This window comes from Terrapene carolina, unplaced genomic scaffold (genome assembly GCF_002925995.2).
Source record: "Terrapene carolina triunguis isolate 2854851 unplaced genomic scaffold, T_m_triunguis-2.0 Scaffold21, whole genome shotgun sequence".
NCBI classification, from domain to species: domain Eukaryota; kingdom Metazoa; phylum Chordata; order Testudines; family Emydidae; genus Terrapene; species Terrapene triunguis.
In genome coordinates, this window is record NW_020664372.1 from 8,020,576 (window position 1) to 8,045,091 (window position 24,516).

The following is a 24,516-nucleotide window of genomic DNA, read 5'->3' on the forward strand; positions in this document are numbered from 1 at the left end:
CAGCCCCATGGCTACTCAAACATACTCTAATACAATACAATACAAATTTGGCTCTCTGATATCATCCTGCTTTGATCAGCAGTGCATAAGCAAAGCAGAGTAAATGGACCGCCGACTTCATAAATGCCTAGTCCTATTCCTCACTCACTCCTCTGTATTTTCAGAGGCATTTCTCTTCCTTTCTATAAACTCTTCATAACTCATTTGTGCTGTCTCCTCTTTCTGTCTATGTCACTCTCTTTCTCTCCTTCTGACCTATATGACCGACTGTCTCTGTGTAATGCATTCGTGATAACATGACCAAGGATGAGCCATAGAAACTAATTGTACTGTGTTTTTAAAAAGAGGCTAAGATGTAATCTCATTATGTAGAGAGATTCAGGCACTGCTATATTTATAATTTTGCTTTTTCCATTAATAACAGTGTGTTTCATCTTACGTAAGCATGAACAATCCTTTTTTAATCAACTTCGCTGAGCTTCATCTTTGAGATGCATTGAGTGCGAGTTTATAAGGTCATGTTCAAGGGATTAAAGAAAGCACTGAGGTTTTGGAGCATTAAATTCCAGTTTTCTCACTATGTTGCCATTATTTCCACTGTGGTTTTAAAGAGGGTCTTTTTTAGTTTCTGGTTAAAGAAATAAAATCTTTGTCAATTCATTGTGTAATAATATGAGCTTTAGCTAAATGGAATAACTGTTTTGGAATACATGAATTCAGCTGAATGTTATCTTCAGACAGAATTTGGTGTAATTATTTAATGAATGGAAATGAAGTATTGCAGCACTGGAGGATTTGAATAAGTGTTGAAGGACACTGTGGATAAGACCCATGGCTTGGCTGCAGCTCAGGGTAATTCATATATTCAAATAATGAAATGGTGAATTTTCATTGCTTGTCTCGCTTTTCCTTCTTTCAGCTTTGCATCGTGATTGAACCAAAGAAATCTGTCTTCTGCCTCAAAGCAGAAACCTTGGTTGCTGAGGCAACATGTTGACTGGGGGGGACCCCAAAACGAAAGCAAAAAATCTTAAGGAAAGATGGCTCATTTCCAACTCTCTCTTTATTTTTTGATCTTCATAGAAAAGACACATACTGGCAAGAAAGCACTGCTGGTGGCTTTTTAATAAATAAATCTGTTATTTGCTGAGGGATTATGACTCATAACTTGAATGTTCAGCTGGTGAGAAATGCACACTAGTATTTCAAAATTTTAAAAATATGAAACACTGTATTAAAAATCTTTAGAGGTTTTAGAACCTTAGTAGGAAAAGTTCTTAAAGGCCCTAGTTGGAAAGCATCTGCTTAACCATGAACTGGTTGCTAGGTTTTAAAAGTATTTGTTGCTTGTAGCTAATACAGTTGTTCCAAAATGCACTCTGTTTCACTTAATGAACATGTCTTTAATGTTCAAGTAGTTGCATAAGATTTAGCCACACAGCTCCCACTGAATTGAATGGGAGTTCTGTATTTAAATCTAGTGCAACCCATTGAAAATGTGTCACAATTTAATTTGCACTCCAAACTTTTTTGTTACGAGGGGGAAAAAAACCTTGTGAGTTAACTTGTCAAAAGAAACCAGCACAGTTAAAAATGCTGAAACTTTCTTTAATTTTTTCCCATATAGACATTGGGCTAATGTAAATCCACATAAATTAATTGAAATATATGGACCTGTGATGAGTAATACTAATTGAGGCTCTGCCCATTTTGCCAAGGTATTAAACCTCTTTCAGTTTGGCATATTATATGGTATGTACTGTAATATCTAGATACAAGATTAGGATTGCTTGAAAGCTTGTGTCTTACACGAACAGAAGTTGGTCCAATAAAAGATATTATCTCACCTACCTTGTCTCTCTAATATCCTGGGACCAACATGGCTACAACATTAAATACAAAATGTCATCTTAAAAATTGCAACCCAGTATAATCCCATTGACTTCCACTAAGTTTTAATGTGGCTAAATTAGGGCAGAAAGTAATCCTAAGGATAGAGTTTCAATTAGCTTTGAATTCCCTTGTCTTTTAGTTCAGATTTGTGTGAAAATGTAGATGTGTGTGTGTGTATATATATATATATAATACAAATAAATGATAACATTATATACATATACATATAATTATTTGTATTATTGCAGCACCTAGGAGCCTTAGTCAGGAGCCAGAACCCCACTGTGCTAGGTGCTGTACAAACACAGGACAAAAGAATGGTTCCTGCTCCACAGAATTAAGTCACTATAATTAAGTCACTAGATGGGGAAACTGAGGCACAGAGAGATTAAGTGAGTTGCCCAAGGATACAAAGGAACTCTGGCAGATTTGGTAAGTAAACTAGATCTCCCAATTCAAATTTTGAGCTTTAACCACATGATCATCCTTCCTCTGATATAGTTGCAATTAAATATGTTTCACACAAATGGGCATTATTATACCAGTATCTCTTCATAAGGTTGTGACACACTGTTCTTCAAAGTAGCAGCCAGGAACCCCCATATTCACCACTGTCATATGATTATGATATGTTTTGTACAAAGTATACCTGGTGAGGCATCAGTTAAAAAGTCTCGATTTACTGAACATTAATATCCTATTGGATTATATGTACTATCATTCTATGTGAAGTTATGAAGTATTGCTATATGTGTTACCGAAATACATTGTGAGGTTGGGAAATGCCCAGAGCTGGCCTTTCAGTAGGGACAAAGGAGCAAGAATCACTGGCCAGAGAAGTATTAATGGCTCATCAACAAGCATCCACTCTCCGAGAGGCTCCCTGAAGAGGGCACATATGTAATGAAGACTGCCTGACCCCATGTCTGCAAGGATCTTTCTTTCTAGCAGCTGGAAGAAAGTATAAAAGAGAGACAGTGGCATCATCATTTGGCCTCTCTCTCACTCCATCTCAATACTTGGAAGATTGTCTGGAAGACAAAGACTTGGAACTAGGGAGATTGGTTCCAGACTGGAAGGGAGTCCAGTTTGTGTATTGGGGGACTGTAAGCTGTTATGGTGAGAGACTGATTCAAATCTTGCTTAGTCTATTAAAGTTAGAATTTAGACTGTGTTTCTATTTTTATTTCTTAGGTAACCAATTTTGATCTCTATGCCTGCTACTTATAATAATTTAAAATCTATCTTTCGGTAGTTAATAAATCTGTTTTATATTTTACCTAAAACAGTGTGTTTTTGGTTGAAGTGCTTGGGGAATCTCAGCTCAGATTAACAAAGACTGGTGCACTTCCACTACCCTATTGTCGGAGTGGTGAATTTATTAATGAGTTTACACTGTCCAAGGGAACCTTGAGCAGTGTGAGAAAGTATATTTCTGGGGTTCAAGGCTGGGATGTGGGGTGATTCGTGATTGGCTCAGGGAACATTCATGCAATTTAGCTGGGTGTGTGGCTCCACTCATTGATGGCTGACCGACCACAGTGCCTGGAGGTGGTTTGCTGCTTGTCACTGGCCTAACTTTGTGAGAGACAATCCCAGGCTAGAGAATTAAGGAGGTACAGTGGTCCCACAGTTCCAGGTTATACCCTGGGGATCTCTGTCACAAGGGTATGTCTACATGGGGATAAAAAATCCATAGGTGGCCCAAGCTCCGATATCCCAGTTTTTGAACTCAGGGCTGGGAGTCCCCAGACTGGGGCTGCATCCTGGCCTCCACACAGTATCTGCTGCAAGCTGTAGCCTCAACCAAAGGCATCACCCATGGGAACCCTGATTGGAGGATTGCCCTGCTCCACTAATTGATCTAAACATGCTATTTAAGCCAGAAGGATGCACAGCAAGTCTGTCTGAGCAACATGTTGATTTCCTGTTGTGGCTGCACTGGCTCCTGCTTGTGCCTGCCTCTGCGCCCAGCCCTGTTCCTGCTCTGCTCCTGCCTCACTCTGGCTTTTCTCCTCTTTCACTGTGTTCCAGCACCATGCTTGAGCCTTGCCTCTCCTCCAGTTCCTGTCCTTACACCTTGCCTCCAACCATCAGATACCAGTCTTGGTTCCAACCCCAGCTTCTGTCTTCTGACTCTGCCTTGACCCTTGTCTCTGGCATTTAGTAGCTTACTTTGGCTCTCACCCTCAGCTTTGATTCCTGGCTCTGACTCTGGCTTGATCTCTGACTCTGTTAATTGGCAGTTGACTCTGGTGCTGACCCTTAGCTTCATTCCCCAACCTGAACGCTTGCTCTGCCCACTAGACCAGACTCCTACTCTGACTACTCGGCAAGACCACCTACATCTAGGTCCATGACATGGGGCTGAACAATTGCTGTGTAAACATTTGGGCTTGTGCTGGTGCCTGAGTTCTGGGACCCCATGAGGGTAGAGGGGCCCAGAGCTCATGCTTCAGGCTGAGCCTGAACATCTATATAGCAATTTTTAGCCCCACAGCCTGAGACCGGTGAGCCTGAGTCAGCTGACCTGGGCCAGCCATGGCTGTGCCGTAGGGCTTTTATTCCCATGTAGATGTACCCTTAGACTCTTGCTAGCTTAAAATGGAAAGACTGTCAACTGAACTTACCACTTTAAAATGTGCATTTAGTAGTGCTAAGTAAAAAATTTTCTTTGTGAAAATACTTTTTCATCCAAAATGAAGAATTTTGCAAAAAACTTTTCTTCTGGTCAATAGCTTCCAGTTTTTTGATGAGAAAACATAACATTTTCACTTTTTTTCATTGTTTGGTTTAAAGAGAAATAAGGATACTTTGTGGCTGTCAAAAACTGAAAGATTCTGTGAAATTTTAAACAAAATTATTTTTTTTTGTTTGAATTTATTTGCAGAAAATGTAGAGCATTTTTACAGAGCTGGGTGAATAGCTGATTTTTCAGCTTCCTGGCACTTCTGAAAAATGCCCTCCCCCTCCTGTTTTCTGGTCAAACTGAAACTGAACTTTTTTGGGAATTTTTCTCAAATCAAAAGTCAAATTTTCCGCAAATCAAAAGTCAACAAAAGTCAGTTTCAGATCAAACAAAATGGATGGAGGAAGTGGTGCCACTGGTGTCCCCCTTATAACCTTTGCTCATCTGGGGTGAGAGGGACACTCACCTGGGGTGACAGGGCTTGAGTCACTGCCCTAGAACAGGCATTGGAAACCCCTCTCAGGTGAGTGCCCTCACCACGTGGTTATAGGATAGGCTGGGGTGAGGCTTTCTCAATCTCTCCTGTTGATGCTGTTCTACTTTGTATAAATAATCATTGGATCAGGAACTTGAATGTGGCTCACTGCTTCTGAGGTGAGTATTTAAGTATTTTATACAAAATGGAACCACTTTAACAGGAAAGACTAAAAGCCACCCACTTCAAAATACCCTGTGGTTAGGTTATTTGGGAAGGAAGGAGGAAGGCCAAGTTCATGTCCCTGCTCCAATGACTAGTTACTTAGCCAAAGTGGAACAACTTCAGTAGGAGAGACTGAGAGAGCCCCTACCCCCGCTTCAGAGTAGTCTATTGTTTGGTGGTTAGGGACATCACCTGGGAAGTACAAGAGCTGGGATCAAATCCCTGTTCCTGAGTGAGGGTTCCAACCTAGGTCTCCCCCACATAGCAGGTTAGCTAACCACTGGGCAGAGGGTTATAAGGGGTGCACCACAACTACATCCTCCTCTGGCTGTCTTGTGAATGGCAGCCCCTTGTGAATCTAGCCTGAAAAACCTGAAATTATTTGACAAATCCATGTCAAATTTACAAACAGTTTTGGGTCAGCTGAAATTGCATTTTTTAGTGAATAAACTATTAATCTGAAAAATTTTGCCCAGACCTACACTTTTTTCCAACTAGGTCTAGTTTTTAGATTTCCTATTGCATGAACCTCTTTCCTGCTCTACTTTTAGTTTATTATTTTACCCACAAATGATAATGTGTGTGTGTCGGGGGCTGAGGAGGGGGATTGCAGGTAAATATTTCAGGCTGGTGTTTTGAATGCCTTTGAAAACAGCTGCCTGGGAGCATAACCTATGGGAGGGAGGGAGCCTCAGGACCTGGACTTATGTTACTCCCTACAGGGCTCTGCAGAAGAAGAGCAATGGTTCATTGAAATACCTGAAGGATAAGGAGACTCTCAGGCTTGAAGTAACTGCCTCTGTTCCCACTCATCTGTGATGAGGCGAAGAAGATCAAACTAAGCAGTTGGATTCTCCCAAATGCTGCTAGGTGATTGGTGGGTCGGTGGCCCTTCAGTCCCTGTGTTCTGTGAGTTGCTTTAGTGACTATATGAAATTGTGACATTTCTGCACTGGAGCTAGGCAGGTGGACAGTTGAACCACTTGCCTGGTCCAGTATGGCAAGTAGTGACCAGTTTGTTAAAGGAGTTTTCATTACTTGCTCATCAGGAGTTTGGGGATGAATCTTCTCTCAAAGGTAATGAGCAGGAGCCATTGCACCATTCCTTGCACTTGGAGCTTTGCCTGCCCCACCTGACTGACTGTCTGTGACCTGTTCACCCATACTATCATTTCACCTATCACTTCCAGTGAGTGAGCTGAGGACCTGAATAAACAGCTGAAACTGAGTTTGGGGATGGGGGAACTGGAGGAATGGATGCAAGGAAGGCTGAGACAGGCCTGGTTTACACTACAGAGTTAGGTCAATGCAAGGCATCTTATGTTGACCTAACTCTGTAAGTGTCTACACTAAAATGTAGCTCCCACTGGTGTAGCTCGCCCACTACACTCAATTCATAACTCAACTGCCGCTAGACTAGCACTAAGTCGATATAGTTAGGTTGATGCAATGACAGTGTACACAATGCATTGCTTACATCGACTGTTGCTGCCTTTCAGAAACCGTCCCACAATGCCTCACAGTGGCAGTTAAATCAGCACAAGTGCTCCTGGTGAGGATGCACACAGCCAACACAGGAAGCGTAGTGTGGACGTGTAAAACTGATTCAATTATTGCTGTGACTGTATGTCAACATAACTTAGATTGACTTAATTTTGTAGTGTAGACTTGCCCACAGTGGAGAGCATAGGAAGGGATTGAACCTTGGTAGTGCCAAACACAAACCTTTACAAATCATGGGTCAGGCCCCACAAATCCAGAAACAAAAGTTCAGTGGAATGAAGTGTTTGGAGTGAAGAGAAAAGTCAAATGAGTTTGTACACTATAAAGGTGAGTATTTTGCCCAAAATGTATATTAACAACATGATAAGTTCAGAGCACAAAGTTTAATGGAAATTTTTTTTTGTCCATGCTGAGACATCAGCATGTGTTGCTGTGCTGAGTCAGAAACTGACAGAAGACTTTTGTCTGACCATTTTCTAATCCTAAGTAATGATGCCACAGAAGAGGTTTGGCTTTTGATTTGAAAAATGTTATAGCCTCACCATATGTGTATATTGTCCTTTGAACCATGATTTTAAAATAATTACCAAAAGTACTGCATCCTAGCATCTTTTACAACGGGTCTGCGAAGGTCAATGTCACAATAAGCACTTTCTGATTAACTTCAAGATGCATTTCTCTTTTAAAGCAATTCACAAAATCAGCTCATTCAAAAGTTTTTGTACACCTCATCATTCTTATGCTTTCAACTGACATGAAAGGGAAGGGAAATCATTTCTATCACAAGTGATGATGAGCATGTTGGTTATTAGAATAAATTATGGGGGGAAAACGAAGTCCTAGTTGCACTTTGGACCTAGAGAATTGATTCTGTACTGTATAGTGAGTGCTATCTCTTAGGTAAAAATCTGTGTTCCTTGGTTTCAGCACCAGAAGGGGAGTGTTGATGTACATTTTGGTTTTCCATCAATGATAATATACTTACTTGTATCTATCTTTTAGAAGATGTTATCACAGTGCTCTCGCAGGACAGGCAATGGTTATATGTAGCAGCAGGATTTGGGTGCAATTAAAATTCCAACTTATACTGTTACATAGCACCAGGAACAAAAAGCAGTAACATAATGCACCCGCAATGTGACATTGCAATTCAAAACCAGAGAGCAGAAAAATATACCTTGCTCTTGTTGTGGTCCTAGGTTACAGTCCTTATAACATTATCTTCACAGTGATATCACTCTAGTTGTCACGCTAAATATTTGTTTCCTCTGGGATGGGTGGGAGAGTATGCATTCTGAGGCACAGAAATGGCTACAGATAATCATCAGTGAACGGTGAACTAAGAAAAAAGCAACATTTCATCCAGCATTACAGGAAGAAATACAGTATATGTGATGTAGTATCGTGGGAGGGTGAAAAGTTGATAGAAACACATTACTTCACAGCAGATCAGTGTCAGTACTGCTTGGTATGATCAGAGCAGAATACAGTTTAAAAGTCTGTTCAGATCTTCATGTCAAGTTTATACATTTGATGAAAGATGTACCTGATACCTTTCATGAAAGTATATTTTGAGTTCAATTTCGATACAGTTATGGGGTTTGCTTTTTAACGATTTCTCCTGTGGGCTATCTGTAATCTGTGGTGTGGTTGTAATCATTTGTGTAGAAGGTAGCTACTGAAAAATTTTGTTCAGCACCCAAAATAGGAGACAAATCTAAATGAAAAATAATAATATATTTTTACTATTGGTACTGGACTCAAATGTGTGTTAAAAATTCCAAAAGAAATACGTGGCATAACTTGGCATGCTTGACACTGAAACAGGTTATATGTGACAGTTTAATGCTCTTGTTCCAGACAAATGAGTAGTTAATATGAAATAGAGTGAACAGCAAAATCAAATGAGGGATTCTACTGATAATTCCTCTTAAGGAAAGTCTTCTCTCTAGTTCTCCCAATGCTGTTGTTTAGATTGTGTTCTCTATAGGACAGGGACTGCCTTATGTTAGTCATGTAAAGACCCCAACACATGGTTGGCATTTAATCAATAATTAACATAACTACAATGAAGAATATATGTATGTTACTCCATAGACACAGAGCACTGAAGAAAGGAACAGACTCGTACATATAAACAGTCTTTAGGAGCCAATTTTCTTTTCCCAGTTTTCTTAACAACTTTGTCCTTAAATATTCTCATTTCCCATTCATAGTCCTCATTATAAGTAAAAACAAATAAGGAAACCATTAAATTAAATACAAAGGAATGGTGTTCTGATGCCACTGTTCTTAATTTTGTTCCAACCTGATGTTTTGTTGCTCTCAGGAGGATGAAGAGCAGAGATCGGGGAAGTGGTTTCTTTTACAGGCAGAGACATGAACATATTCCACTGTCGACATGCAGTCAGCCCTTTTATGGGCAAAACTGTCATTCCCAATGTCCACAATAGAGTTTTCTCATGAAATCAGGGCAACTAAAATCCTTTCCTTATAGTATATTGAGTTGCTTGATATCTGCCTAGATTTCCTCTTTTTGTTTCCCTTATCACATGGATGGACAATACATCCCAGCATGGGCATAACACCCTCGCAAGTACTTTTTTATATTTTAGGAATTGGGCCCATATTCTCAATCACTACACAATAAAGGGATTATATATTAAAGAGGACTGTATGCAATCAAGAAGAAATTTTAATTAATCATAAATAGACCTGGTCCTGTGGAACTAATGTAACCTGACAGTTCAAGGTTTGATCAGCACATCACAGAGATTAAGAACACTTTTGACTTGAACAGACAGAGTCCCAGAGAGTCAGTTCAGGACAGTCTGAAATACTTTAGGAAAGCTAGTGTGTACAGATCACACAATGTCATTGTTTCTCTTAATGCTTCCATTCCATTAGAAACCAATGCGGGACTCTTTTAACTTCCGAGAAACCTTCCAACATCATGCTGTCCTGGTCAACACTGAAGCAACAGAGATTACAAGACATCAGACTACAATCTTTTATCCCATGTTCTGTGTGTATAAAACAAGGAGTCAGCTTCCCTTTGAAGTACTAATTGACTGTCTGTATCAATCAGTGCCTAATCCCTTTCCTGCATGCATTTAGGTCTCCACAGTAACTGAGCTGGCCTTCTCTCTGGTCCAATGCTGTAAAGCACTTAAACTAAATGTGCACAATGTAAAAGGCATAATTGATCTGAAAACCTAGCTAAAAGCACCAGACTTCCCAATTCTTGCTTTAGTTTAAAAGCGAATGTGATACATTATGGTGGGGAGGGGGAAGCTTTAGGGGGAAAAAGTAAATTGAACAATTAGCATTGAATACATTAGGCCAATGACCACATAATAATTATTATAAAATAGAAATCCTATAGCCTTTTTCTGCAAAGTTTAGCTTAAAGCAAGGCAACGCTAGGGATTTAGTGATTTGTTTTGGCTCCTTATATTTAAGGTGGCAGTCGGGATAGCAAAGAATCTGCTTGATGGTGCCAGGTACAACTCCAATCACTCCTTTGCCTATTACAAAAATTGTTAGTACAAAGTCCTAAGGATGCTTTTTCCATTCAGTGGAATCACAAGCAAAACACAAATGATCTTTTAGTGATCAGAAGCTAACCAGGGACTGAAGGAGAGCTGTTTTGATTGGGTCCCAGTCTCTGCTCCTCCCACAAAACAGAGATCAGGAGGAAGATTGCTTGGCATACTCAGAGAGTCCCTTGTGTTTGGAAAGGGGGAACCTGTTTGGATCAGCAGGACATCTCCCAACAAGTACTGACTCTACAAATGATGCTGAAAAACCCTGTAGCAGCCCATGGTAGGCAATATAGGCATTTAGGTCTTCATGGCAGAGGATGTTAGGGAGATTCCCAAACCTGAGTCATCCTTTGTAGGTGACAAATCTGAGGAATTGTCACAGATTGAAGTGTCATTAGAGGAGGGTTTGGAATTAATTTGATAAACTTAACAGTAACAAGTCAACGGGACCAGATGGCATTCACCCAAGAGTTCTGAAAGAACTCAAATGTGAAGTTGTGGAACTATTAACTATGGTTGGTAACCTGTCCTTTAAATCAGCTTCTGTACCCAATGACTGGAAGATAGCTAATGTAACGCCAATATTTAAAAAGGGCTCAAGAGGTGATCCCAGCAATTACAGACCGGTAAGTCTAATGTCAGTACTGGGCAAATTAGTTGAAACAATAGTAAAGAATAAAATTGTCAGACACATAGAAGAACATAAATTGTTGGGCAAAAGTCAACATGGTTTCTGTAAAAGGAAATCATGTCTTACTAATCTATTAGAGTTCTTTGAAGGGGTCAACAAACGTGTGGACAAGGGGGATCCAGTGGACATAGTGTACTTAGATTTCCAGAAAGCCTTTGACAAGGTCCCTCACCAAAGGCTCTTACGTAAATTAAGTTGTCATAGGATACAGGGAATATCCTTTAATGGATTGAGAACTGGTTAAAAGACAGGGAACAAAGGGTAGGAATAAATGGTAAATTTTCAGAATGGAGAGGGGTAACTAGTGGTGTTCCCCAAAGGTCAATCCTCGGACGGATCCTATTCAACTTATTCATAAATGATCTGGATAAAGGGGTAAACAGTGAAGTGGCAAAGTTTGCAGACTATACTAAGCTGCTCAAGATAGTTAAGACCAAAGCAGACTGTGAAGAACTTCAATAAGATCTCACAAAACTAAGTGGTGGGGCAACAAAATGGCAAATGAATTGTAATGTGGCTAAATGTAAAGTAATGCACATTGGAAAAAATAACCCCAACTATACATACAATATGATGGAGCTAATTTAGCTACAACTAATCAGGAAAGAGATCTTGGAGTCATCATGGATAGTTCTCTGAAGACACACAGTCAGACCCTAACGCACAGTCAAAAAAGCAAACAGGATGTTAGGAATCATTCAAAAAGGGATAGAGAATAAGATGGAGAATATCTTATTTCCTTTATATAAATCGATGGTACGTCCACATCTTGAATACTGCATACAGATGTGGTCTCCTCATCTCAAAAAAGATATACTGGCACTAGAAAAGGTTCAGAGAAGGCAACTAAAATGATTAGGGATTTGGAATGGGTCCCATCTGAGGAGATATTAAAGAGGCTAGGACTTTTCAGCTTGGAAAAGAGGAGACTAAGGGGGGATATGATAGAGGTATATAAAATCATGAGTGGCATGGAGAAAGTGAATAAGAAAAAGTTACTTACTTGTTCCCATAATATAAGAACTAGGGGCCACCAAATGAAATTAATGGGCAGCAGGTTTAAAACAAATAAAAGGAAGTTCTTCTTCACACAGCGCACAGTCAACCTGTGGAACTCCTTGCCTGAGGAGGTTGTGAAGGCTAGGACTATAACAGGGTTTAAAAGAGAACTAGATAAATTCATGGCGGTTAAGTCCATGAATGGCTGTTAGCCACGATGGGTAAGGAATGGTGTCCCTAGCCTCTGTTTGTCAGAGGGTGGAGATGGGTGTCAGGAGAGAGATCACTTGATCATTGCCTGTTAGGTTCACTCCCTCTGGGGCATTGGCCACTGGTGGCAGATAAGATGCAGACAAGACCCTCGGTCTGACCCAGTATGGCCATTCTTATGTTCTTATGTTAGGTATACAACAAGCAAAGAAATATGCAGTTGGCAGGTAGCTCCATGATTAGAGGTAACAAGAGCTGCTTCTGATAGTTCAATCAGCACAAATCATTAACAGTGACTTCACCTCTTCAAAGAAGTGTGTGGTTCTTTCATTGCGGGGCAGGTGGGATCATTTTCCTGCTGTGCATTGCAAACAGCAAAAGTATAATAAAATGAATGTTTCCTAAAAAGCATTAAATAGTAAAGCTTTAAATATTAAATCTTTAAATGTACTCTCTTTTGCCCTCTTTTTTACCTGCTAAAGTAATACAATCCTCTGCATCACTGTTATTTTTAAATAATTAACTTTTCAGATCCAAGGATTCAAGGCAGGGAAGCCAGATTCTCAGCTGCTGTAAACTGATAGAGCTCTATTGATTTCATTGTAGCTATGTCAATTTACATTAGCTGAGAATGTGGTGCCAGGGTAGTACATTTTACATATGGATAGAGAATGGGAATCAATGAAGAACTTTTACATTTTTTAAATTTACATTTACTAGATGAGGAATTAGTATGGTCTCTTTCAGGTATATGAAATAAGAATATTGACTGAGCTTTCAAAAATAACTAGTGATTGTGACTGCCCAACTTGTGAAATCTTAAGGAGGGTTGATTTTTCAAAAAGTGGGTGCTCAGTACTTTCTGAAGACTAGGTCCCTTTAGGATGTCTCAAAAACACTAGTCACTTTGAAAAACTTGGCCAATTTTTGTAACTCTTAAGTCACACATAGTCCAATGAAACTGTCATTGAAATCCTGGATTTGCTTGTTTTTAAGCAATTACTTTAAAGTGGCCCTATATGGTTTCCAGTACAATTTTGACTGGCCTTAATTTAAAGACCACCCCTTATAGGTAAATATGCTGGTCTCTTAGGTGGTCACTTAAGACAGGTTTGACTATATGGCCAGCCCTATCGTTTAGGCAGACCTTGTGGGTGTGTAGGGAGGCTAAGACTGAGAGGATGGCAGAAAATAAACAAATAATGCAAAGGAAATAAACTAATTTCCTGCTTATAGCTGCTTACTCCTGGGTTCTAGATCCTCCAATAGTCTTTTCCCCACTACCCTGCTGCTGCCTGAGCAGTCACTGCTCACGGCCACATCACTTACAGCTTCCTCCCCTTCACGACATATCCCAAAACAGGGTCAAATAAAGGCAACCTGGGGTCCTAACCACATCCCTATGACTTTGCCCCCATGCTCTGGCTCTTCATCTATACCATGGCCCTACCCACATAAAAAGCCATCTGTTGGCCTGGGGGCGGGGAGGGGAGGTCATGACTGATCCTTTCTGGGCAGGCTTGGGTCTGTCTAGAGGAGGAAGGACTCTGCCCACATGACCCAGACAGAGAACTCTGTGTCGAAGATCCTGCTGACACCCAGGGCCGGCTCCAGGGTTTTTGCTGCCCCTTTGCACTTCTCTCAATTGAATATTATCTTATTGATTTCAGCTTAATTTTGTCAAGATTGTTTTGAATTCTAATACTATCCTCCAAAGTGCTTGCAACCCTTCAATTTGTCATCCACAAATTTTATAAGCATACTCTCCACTCCATTATCCAAGTCACTAGTGAAAATATTGAATAGTGCCAGCCCCAGGACTGACCCCTGTGACCCTCCCACTTTGTCCAACCTGTTCTTAAAAACTTCCATTGATGGTGATTCCACAACTTCCTTTGGAAGCCTATTCCAGAATTTAACTACCCTTATAGTTAGAAAGTTTTTCCTAATATCTAACCTAAATCTCCCTTGCAGCAGATTAAACCCATTACTTTAATCCAGACAATTGGAAAAAGGCAAATATATTTCCCATCTTTAAAAAAAGGGAAGAAGGAGAACCCGGAGAACTACAGACCAGTCAGCCTCACCTCAGTCCCTGGAAAAATCATGGAACAGGTCCTCAAGGAAACCATTTTGAAGCACTTGGAGGAGAGGAAGGTGATCAGGAACAGTCAGATCAAGGGCAAGTCATGCCTGACCAACCTGATTGCCTTCTATGATGAGCTAACTGGCTCTGTGGATATGGGGAAAGCAGTGGATGTGATATATCTTGACTTTAGCAAAGCTTTTGATACAGTCTCCCACAGTATTCTTCCAGTAAGTTAAAAGGTATGGCTTGGATAAATGGACTATAACGTGGATAGAAAGCTGGCTAGATTGTCGGGCTAAGTGGGTAGTGATCAATGGGTCAATGTCTAGTTGGCAGCCGGTATCAAGCGGAGTGCCCCAGGGGTCGGTCCTGGGGCCGGTTTTGTTCAACATCTTTATTAATGATCTGGACGATGGGATGGATTGCACCCTCAGCAAGTCGCAGATGACACTGGGAGGTGAGGTAGATATGCTGGAGGGTAGGGACACGGTCAAGAGTGACCTAGACAAATTGGAGGATTGGGCCAAAAGAAATCTGATGAGGTTCAACAAGCACAAGTGCAGAGTCCTGCACTTAGGACGGAAGAATCCCATGCACTGCTACAGGCTGGGGACCGGCTGGCTAAGCAGAAGTTCTGCAGAAAAGGACCTGGGGATTACAGTGGATGAGAAGCTAGATATGAGTCAGTAGTGTGCCCTTGTTGCCAAGAAGGCTAATGGCATTTTGGGCTGCATTAGTAGGAGCATTGCCAGCAGATCGAGGGAAGTGATTATTCCCCTCTATTCGGCACTGGTGAGGCCACATCTGGAGTATTGCATTCAGTTTTGGGCCCCGCATTACAGAAATTGGAGAGAGTCCAGCAGAGGACAACGGAAATGATCAGGGGGCTGGGGCACATGACTTAAAGGAGAGACTGAGGGAACTGGGCTTCTTTTGTCTGCAGAAGAGAAGAGTGTGTGGGGGCATTTGATAGCAGCCTTCAACTACCAGAAGGGGGGGGGGGGTTCCAAAGAGGATGGAACTCAGCTGTTCTCAGTGGTGGCAGATGACGGAACAAGGAGCAATGATCTCAAGTTGCAGTGGGGGAGGTCTAGGTTGGATATTAGGAAACACTATTTCACTAGGAGGGTGGTGAAGCACTGGAATGGGTTACCTAGGGAGGTGGTGGAATCTCCATCCTTAGAGGTTTTTAAGGCCTGGCTTGAGAAGGCCCTGACTGGGATGATTTAGTTTGGTGTTGGTCCTGCTTTGAGCAGGGGGTTGGACTAGATGACCTCCTGAGGTCTCTTCCAACCCTAATCTTCTATGATTCTATGATTACTTCATGTTAGCTGCTTGTGTGGTAGCATAGATTTGCCCTAGTTTGATCAGTTTATCATGCACTAAATGCAGTGTGTCTTGTCTTCACTAATATATAAAACATGTTAGTAACGTGTATTAGCTAATGTACTAATATCACCCTTTAAATCCTAGCCTATAGGTGTGTATGTGTGTGTGCATGCTGTAGTGGGAAAAATGCATTTTAGTTATGGGTGTATGGGAACAGAGAATAACATGTAATGGATGGGAGTGAGAAAAGAAGGATTGACCAGGAAGTTAGACAACAGAGGATGAAAGAGCTGTTGGAGGTGAAGAGAGACTAAAAACACATAGCAGATAAGGGAGGAAAGGGAAGGAATAGGAAGGAGGGAGACAGAAGGAATTGTGGGAAAATTATATATTATTGAAGAAACTTGAGGGCAAACCAAAGTAAGGGATGATAAGATGCATTAAATTGTATAGTTAATATAGAGAAAAAAATAGGGAAATGAGGGAAAAGACAAAGACAAGGAAGAGCAACTCTAAAGGAGATATTTTTTATAAAAAATATTACTTAAGAGAAATCGTAACTGCAAAATGTTAAATACATAATTTTAAAAGTAAGACCTGGGATGGGCTCGTATAGCTAGATGGGCAAAAGTGGAATTCTGAGGATAGATGTATTGGGTAAGGAATGAAAAGGGTGCAACTCTTGAAGAAGTTAACCTAGGATAGGAAAATGCCTAGAACTGGGCTTGGCAATCCATATCAACAAGAGAAGTTAAGCAATCAGTTAAAACAAATCAATTTTCAGGGTGCCAAAGATTATGACTCCTTGGCAGAAATCTCCCCAGAAGCTCACACTACTACTTCCTCAGAATCATAGAGAAGCTTCCAAAGGAGAGATACCATCATGTGCTTGCTCTTCATCTGTACAATTCTCAACGTAAAAGGACTCATACAGCTTCCTTATCTACTAGAAAAGGTAAAGGGACCTACTCTTGATTAAATCAATGGCAAAGATCCTATTGACTTCAACGTGAACATGATCAGACCATGAATAGAAATGCAATCCTGCTCAAATTAAACTCAATGAGAGCTTTGTTACATATTTCATTGAGCGTAGGATTAGTCACTAGTGGTCAAATTTTCAAAAGAGATCAGCTCCCATTTAGGATAAGTCTACACTGCGACAGGAGGTGTGATTGCAGCTCATGTAGGCATACCAGTACTAGCTGTAATCTAGCTAGTGTGGCTAAATATGACAGTGAAGATACAGCAGCATGGGTTTCAACATGGGCTGTACAAGCCTGCAGGGAACCCTAGTTACAAACTCATGTTTCTAGCTCATGCCACCATGTCTTCACTGCTATTTTTAGTGAGCTACCTAGATTAAAGCTTGCATGGCTTTGTCTACACAAGAAGCAAATCACTTCTCCAACTGCAGTATAGACCAGGGATCGGCAACCTTTGGCATGCGGCTCGCCAGGGTAAGCACTCTGGTGGGCCGGGCTGGTTTGTTTACCTGCCGCGTCTGCAGATTCGGCTGATCGCGGCTCCCACTGGTCGCGGTTCGCTGTCCCAGGCCAATGGGGGCTGCGGGAAGCGGCGTGGGCTGAGGGATGTGCTGGCCACCGCTTCTCGCTGCCCCCATTGGCCTGGAGCGGCAAACCGCGGCCAGTGGGAGCCGCAATTGGCCTAACCTGCAGACGCAGCAGGTAAACAAACCGGCCCGGCCTGCCAGGGTGCTTACCCTGGCCAGCCGTGTGCCAAAGGTTGCCGATCCCTGGTATAGACATATCCTAAGATACCTATATGAGGGCTAGATCATCAACCATGCACTGAGCTCTTTTGCAAATTCTGACCCGCATAGCAAACCAAATACACATGTTCTATTCTATATAGGTTCTCACACTACTCTCATCATCAATAGTATCTGAGAACCTTCCAGTAGTGAATTAAGCAACGTGACTAACATCTGTCATTTGCTGTTTTTTCATTCATTGTCTCTCCAAGGGGAGAAGCATGTGGAGTGGCGTGTCTTGTTTTGGTAGGGTTCTTTTGTTGGGTTTGGGGTTTTGGGGAGGAGGGGGTTGTTTGTATAAATATACATGTTTCTATGTATTTATTAGAGAAAGCAAGCTCAAAGAAATGTGCCTTGTACTTACAGCAGAAAGTGGTGAGGTTTGTGATGGTCCTTAATTCCTGGGGAGTTCATTCCACAGACTGGGACTGGCCCTCAAGAAAGTTCTCTCTCCCACACAGACAAGTTTCAGCCTTCTTGAGGAGAGTTCCATTATGCCAGGGGACCATAGCTGTTATGCATAAAGCTTACAGCTGTGACATAGACTTTGAATAAAAACCCATTTAATTATGTGCTAGGAACAATCTCTCTCTCTCTCTCTCTCTCTCTCTCTCTCCCTCAAATAGCAAGAGAGAAGGATTCAATTTAACAATAGCATCAAGGAAACATCATTGTTCTATGGCTCACAAGAGAGACTTCAACAATTACAATATAGCTAAACTAGAAGGAAGATGAGAGATGGCACATTTCATATCTTGGATTAGAAGAAGTGTAAGGATGATTTGAGGAACGTTGGACTTTAGCCAGTGAATTACTTCTAATATGTAGGAGATGGACTAACAAAAATGACTCTGAGTTAAATCTACTGTAGTGTAAGTAGAAAGATGTCAGGCTCTGATTTATACACTGAGGTATTTATTCTGTAATCCTTACATTAAATAGATTTTTAAGGCCAGAAGGGATCATTATGGATTGTTTATGAGAATAGTTCCAATTGAAATCAATGGGACTACTTGTGGATTAAAATATTACTTATCTGAGTAAGAGTAGCTGAACTGGGTCTATGGTGATAGCACACCTAATAATGGTATACTGTCTTGTGTATTTTATATCTGCAGGTATCCATTTACTTCCCTGATCAGAGGCTACAGAAGATGTTTTCATTCTGGGTGGCCTTGATTGTTACATGAGAGAGACAAGATGGGTGAGGTAATATCTTTTACTGAATCAACTTCTGTTTGTTACATGACCATTTAAGCCACCCCACTTCAAGTAGACCAAAGCACCTTCACATTTGAGAGCAGTCCTCCAGAATGGTAATTCAATCTGAGTCAAGTATGCCAGAAGGACAGCTAAATACCATGTATGTTAATTCTAGAGGAGTTGCTAGCATGGTGGGCTAGTCTTAGGATCTCTATTACTGTGCCAGAGAGGAAAACCTGTGTTTTATTATCTGTGCTACTGTTCTTCCCGGTAGGTTGCTACATCTTGGCTTTAATGGGAACTTAATGAGAGGCTTTTTCTAGATAAATGTCAAAAGATAGAACCGTACTCATGAATAGACTCAATAGAACAGAATAAAGGATGCAGCAGATCCGTGGATTACAAAATAATGTTAGTAATTTGGATGCTTTCAAATGGGCAGATAATGTTTCAGAGAAATATGCTGGATATATCCAATATATATTTTCCCTCCTAAAGTGCCACTAACAAAAATAATCACCAAATTCATTCCAGCTCTTGGTGTCATGAGTAGGGTTTTATCTTTTGACTTTTATTTGCTATGGGTCTGGGAGATTTCACAGCAGCAGATTAAGGCAGGATCCTTGCATCCAGGACTGGTTGTATGTGGGAGCCATGTGGATCACTGAGTCAGTGAGAAACCATGCACTTATCTGGGACGCTACAGGAGAAAGATCAAGGAATTCATTGGGGAGATGGTGGGGAGTCCAGGAAGAAAGAGTCTATTTGAGGGGGACTTGGGAGAAACACCAAGGAACTGGAGGAGAGAGATGGTAAACTGAAGTAAATACGTTTAGGGGAGCTGGCAAAAATACTGTAGTGAATGTGGGCCCCATTTAGTCTTCATCCACCTCCACAGATTTGCGAGATGATAGTCAGCATTTTCCTTGCTAGTTTCTCCCATTACTAATGGAGAAAAATTGTTTCAAAAATCCAGCTACGCTTCTGTTAAAGGAGCAGCCATGTAAAAACTCATAGAATGTGAGTTATCAACATAAAGTATTGTCAGCCAGACAGGGCACTGGATATGTTATTTTTCAGACTGCTGTCAGAGGAATCAGTGCAAAAGAGTTAGGATTATTTTGCAGGCTGTTACATTCTTACACACACACACACACACACACACACACACACACAATCTCTCACTAAAGGAAACATCCATCCTTACATAGTATATGGAGATCAACAGGTTTTGCATTCCTTGTGGTGGTATCATGCCCTTTCATCAGCTAACCAGTTAATTTACACCACCACAGTCTTCCTGTTACAGATAGAAAGAAGGATTTGTTGTAACCTGAAACCCTAACTTACTCATTACCCAACAGACGATCCATTTGCCACAGCAACGACTATAAAGGCAGTTTAATGGAACTCTTCCCTGCAGCTGGAGAACATCATGCTGTCTGGAGAATTCCTAGTAAACAGGCATTTTCCAAAATATAAACATTTGATTTTTAAATGAATATTTATTCTGTTTTGCCCCAAATGTATTTTTAAAGAGGAAATGTCTGTATAAATAGATGATTAAGATCCAGAGTGCATGTTACCAAGGATAGCGATAGCCTTATTTCTGATAGCCGAAGGAAGAAAAAATTCTAAATCTACGAGGAGCCAAAAGGAAACACAATTTTGTAAACAACTTCCATTGCTTTTGGGGGTGAAGCACAATCAAGGATTTAAATGTTTTCTGAGTGCACTGGTTGTGCACAAAGTCACACAATAGCATTTGGAATCCTTTCTGAAGCTGTGGATAGCAATGCATCAGACCATAGCTGGCCCTGTGCTGGTATGCTAGAATGGCAGGGAGAAGGTAAAAGAAGCCTTCCCCACCATGCACACTCATGCAGGGAGAGGCTCAGTCCCTGTGCCTGCCTCACCTGAATACAAGGACCAGAGAGTGATAATGCTGCTAGTGGTGCTAGAGGCCCTGATTTCGGAAAGTATTTAAACATAACTTTACGCACATAAGTAGTCTCACATGGGATTGCTCATGTGCTTAAAATTATGCACATGCTTTATTACTTTGCTGGATATCCCCAGTTTAAGACTCTGGTGCAGGGAGGGGAGGGAGGGAGGGAGGTAACTTCATCTATGGCAGGGATCAGCAACCTTTGGCACACGGCTCACCAGGGTAAGCACCCTGGCCGTCCAGGCCTGTTTGTTTACCTGCCGCGTCTGCAGGTTCAGCCGAACACGGCTCCCACTGACCACGTTTCACCGCTCCAGGCCCATGGGGATTGCGGGAAGCAGCGCGGGCCAAGGGATGTGCTGGCCGCTGCTTCCCGCCACCCGCATTGGCCTGGAGCGGCGAACCGAACCTGCGGACGCGGCAGGTAAACAAACTGGCCCGGCCCGCCAGGATGCTTACTGTGGCAGGCCGCGTGCCAAAGGTTGCCGATCCCTGCCCTAGGGTAAAGCCAGAATCATTGGCTCTCTGCACAGGGGGCATGCCAGGGGTGAGAAAAATAGACAACTGGAGTGCACTGCACTCTAGCAATCCCTAGCTGGCTCTGACTCCAAGGGGCTGTCTGCCAGCGGGGGCAGATTAGAGAAAAAATCCTGTGACTGTTGTAGTCTGTGTAATAAGTAGCATAGAACCAACTCCAGAATAAGGAAGCCACATTCAGCTTCTTTGAGACTCCCACTCTTGACTATGCCCAGCCGAGAGTCTGGCCCAGCTGTATTTAAAAAATGTTTCTGCTCTCATAGCCCATCTTCTAGCTGACCTTGAAGCGACAGCCCATCCTTTCATGGCAATAAGCTGTAATATCGTAAGTAAGGCTGCAAGTCTGTCACGGAAGTTACGGATTCCGTGACTTTCTGTGACCTCTTGTGACTTCTGCAGTGGCCAGTGCTGGCTCAGGGGCTGCCCAAGCTGGGCAGCAACAGCAGTTTGGGTGTGTGGGAGGGGGCTCAGCGCTAGGGGCAGAGGGTTTGGGGGTGCAGAGGGGCACTTACCTCAGGGTGGGGGGCTCCCACTGGCATGGCCCTGCAGCTTCTAGGAGGCAGAGGAGCCGGGGGGGAGGGGCTCCGTGCTGTGTGCTGCCTGTGGCAGCAGGGTCTGCCCCTGCAGCTCCCATTGGCTGTGGTTCCCAGCCAATGGGAGCTGTGGCAGCTGATGCTTGTGCCCCTCCATTGCCTAGGAGATGCAGGGATGTGGAGCTGGTAGGGAGCCCCTGCCAGCCCCACCAACCCTCTCTCCCCCCAGCACCAGCAGGGGTCCTGGGCTGCGCACCACAGCCTGGATCCCCCCACACCCAGCACCAGCAGGGTCCTGGGCTCCCTCCCCCAGCATCCGCAGCACCCCCAGACTGCCCCCCCCGAGCACCTGCGGCCCCCTGCCCAAGTTTTAGTCACAGGTATTTTTAGTAAAAGTTATGGACAGGTCACGGGCCATGAATTTTTGTTTACTGCCCATGACCTGTCCATGACATTTACTAAAAATACCTATGACTAAAATGTAGCCTTAATCATAAGCATAGGACACTGGACCAAAAATCTGCACTTGGATAGGCACACAGTGTGCCAAGTTCACTACTGGTGCAAGGCAACCTAACTCAATTGGCAATAGTATATTTAACCCAGAGAAAGTTAGCTGTGCAGTTTCAAAGGTAGAATTTGGCAATATGACACTAAGATCAAGCAGAAAACTAGCCAAGTACACTTTTTGCAAAGATTGCTCCTCTATGAAACTTCCCAAGTGGACACACAGAATATCAAAATAACAAGGAGAACATGGCTTTCAGAAGGGCTAGGTATCCTGTACTTAGTGTACTTCCTTAACATGGTTATTTTTGGACTTGGTTACCAGGCTGCTTTATGGGTGCTGGAACAATTCGGATAGTGGGGGTGCTGAGAGCCATTGAACTAATCTGTAAATCATGTATATGATGGAAACCACTTCAAGCCAGGGGGTGCAGCAACATCCCCAGCACCCGTAGTTCCAGCACCTATGGCCTTCTTGTTTAACTGTTCCAACTGTTGGGCATACAGTCTATGTATCTTAGGCTAGTTTAATAGCAAGAAAAACCTGAGTAACGTTCTAAGTCCCTTCTCTGCTTCCTCCTTACTTGAAGGTTTCCATTAACACCTAGAAGGAGTCCAGGAATGCTGTGCTTGTAGGGGCTTTCAAAAAGCTATTTTCAAATTTAAATGAAACAAATAGCTCCAATAAGATTAAAATACTTTAGAACAGTGTAGTTTTCCAGCAAGCAGAATAGCTGGCATAAATTACTGTTTTATGGAGGTCTACAGTCTGTTCAAGGAACAGTTGAGAACATGCACCTCATGACAATGCATTTTGCTAAATAAGTGGCATTAAAGATGGGTTCAAAATGGTGCATCTTTTTGCCTTGATTCATTCTCCATGTATTACATATTTAGCATATTTCAAATGATTGGAATGGTAATGTTAGTGGTTCAGAGTTACAGGTAAAATAATGCGTATACAAAGTGATAAACGCCACAGAGGGAGATAATCCCTGCCTACCTGCAACATTGATATTTTTAATACGGCTAGGACAATATATTTAATTAGAATTAATTGCTGTTCCTCTTGAATAATACATTAATGGAATAATAGCCACGCATTTTCCTTGTTCAGTACCCAAATGACACTCACGTTAACCTTTCCTACATTCTCTCTAGGAAAATACATAATTAAAAAACAATTAAAACCTCATGTTCGTCATTATAGTATCTTAAAGGGAAAAGGAATGAGTAAGTTTTAGTATCTCCTAACTGCCAAACAAAAGGCCTCCCACGATGGTATGCATTCTTTAGCCATATATGTGTTGCACTGAGCATTCTGTAATATGACTGAATGATTTCTTTCTCCGTAGGATCCTTGCAAACATGATTTCTCTCTCTCTCGGTCTTCCCAGCCCCAATAAGGCTATTCCAGTGAGTACACTTTTAAAATGTGCTAATAAATAGAAGTGAACATTATGGAAAAATTAAATGTTGGAAATATAAGTCAGGACAGAATATCCTAGTCACATTTTTAGAAAGACCACAAGGTCCTTCATCTACTGTATGGTATGGAAAAATTATGGGAAACCAATGGAGGCAGTGGTGGGCAACCTGCAGCCTGCGGGTTGATGGTCCACAAGCACAGCATTCCCGCAGCTCCCAGTGGCTGGGGTTCGCCATTCCCGGCCAATGGAAGCTGCGGGAAGCGGCAGCCAGCATGACCCTGCGGCCCACGCCGCTTCCCACAACTCCCATTGGCCGGGAACAGCGAACTGTGGTCCCTGGGAGTTGCAGGCGGCCATGCCTGTGGACGATCAATGTAAACACTGTCTCACGGCCCACCAGCAGATTACTCTGATGGGCCGCATGCAGCCCACGGGCCACAGGTTGCCCTCCACGGCAATGGGAGATGTACAAATGCAAAAGGTGGCTATGTGGTAGCGTACTCCACAGTATATAGCAAGCACTACTTCTTCATGGCTGCAGTGTAGCGCTCTTCACAACTGGAGGGCATAGCCAAAGACAGAGGAGTAGATGGAAGAGCAGCATTACCACATCCATTTCCCTTTGCAGAGTGGAGTAAGTCACAGTATAGAAAGCATCTTCCTTTAGTAGTGAGGTGAGCCTATGAGTACCTCTTCCATGGCTTTTCACTCTCTGGAGACTTATGGGCCCATCCGGTATCGTCATGGCAGAGCTGTGCTACTTGGGTTGAGTGAGGGAGAATCTTGGCCAGAACAAAGTCCATGGAATCTGACCCTATTGTTCCTCTGTATTTCAGCCTTTTGCTAATGCTGGCAATCCCACTCACTAGCTATTCTTTCTGCTTCTAGCCTGCATACTAGATGGGACAACATGCAGAGCTGTGGCCCAGAAACAGC

General features: G+C 42.3%; 1 long non-coding RNA gene across 1 annotated transcript; it reads left to right on the forward strand.

The window, feature by feature from the left end:
• The first annotated feature begins 2,242 nt into the window (after positions 1-2,242).
• On the forward strand, positions 2,243-23,566 carry LOC113409145. Its single transcript, XR_003370458.2, has 3 exons — positions 2,243-2,325; positions 18,541-18,631; positions 23,506-23,566. It is a non-coding gene; the product is annotated as an uncharacterized LOC113409145 (long non-coding RNA).
• Positions 23,567-24,516: the final 950 nt, after the last annotated feature.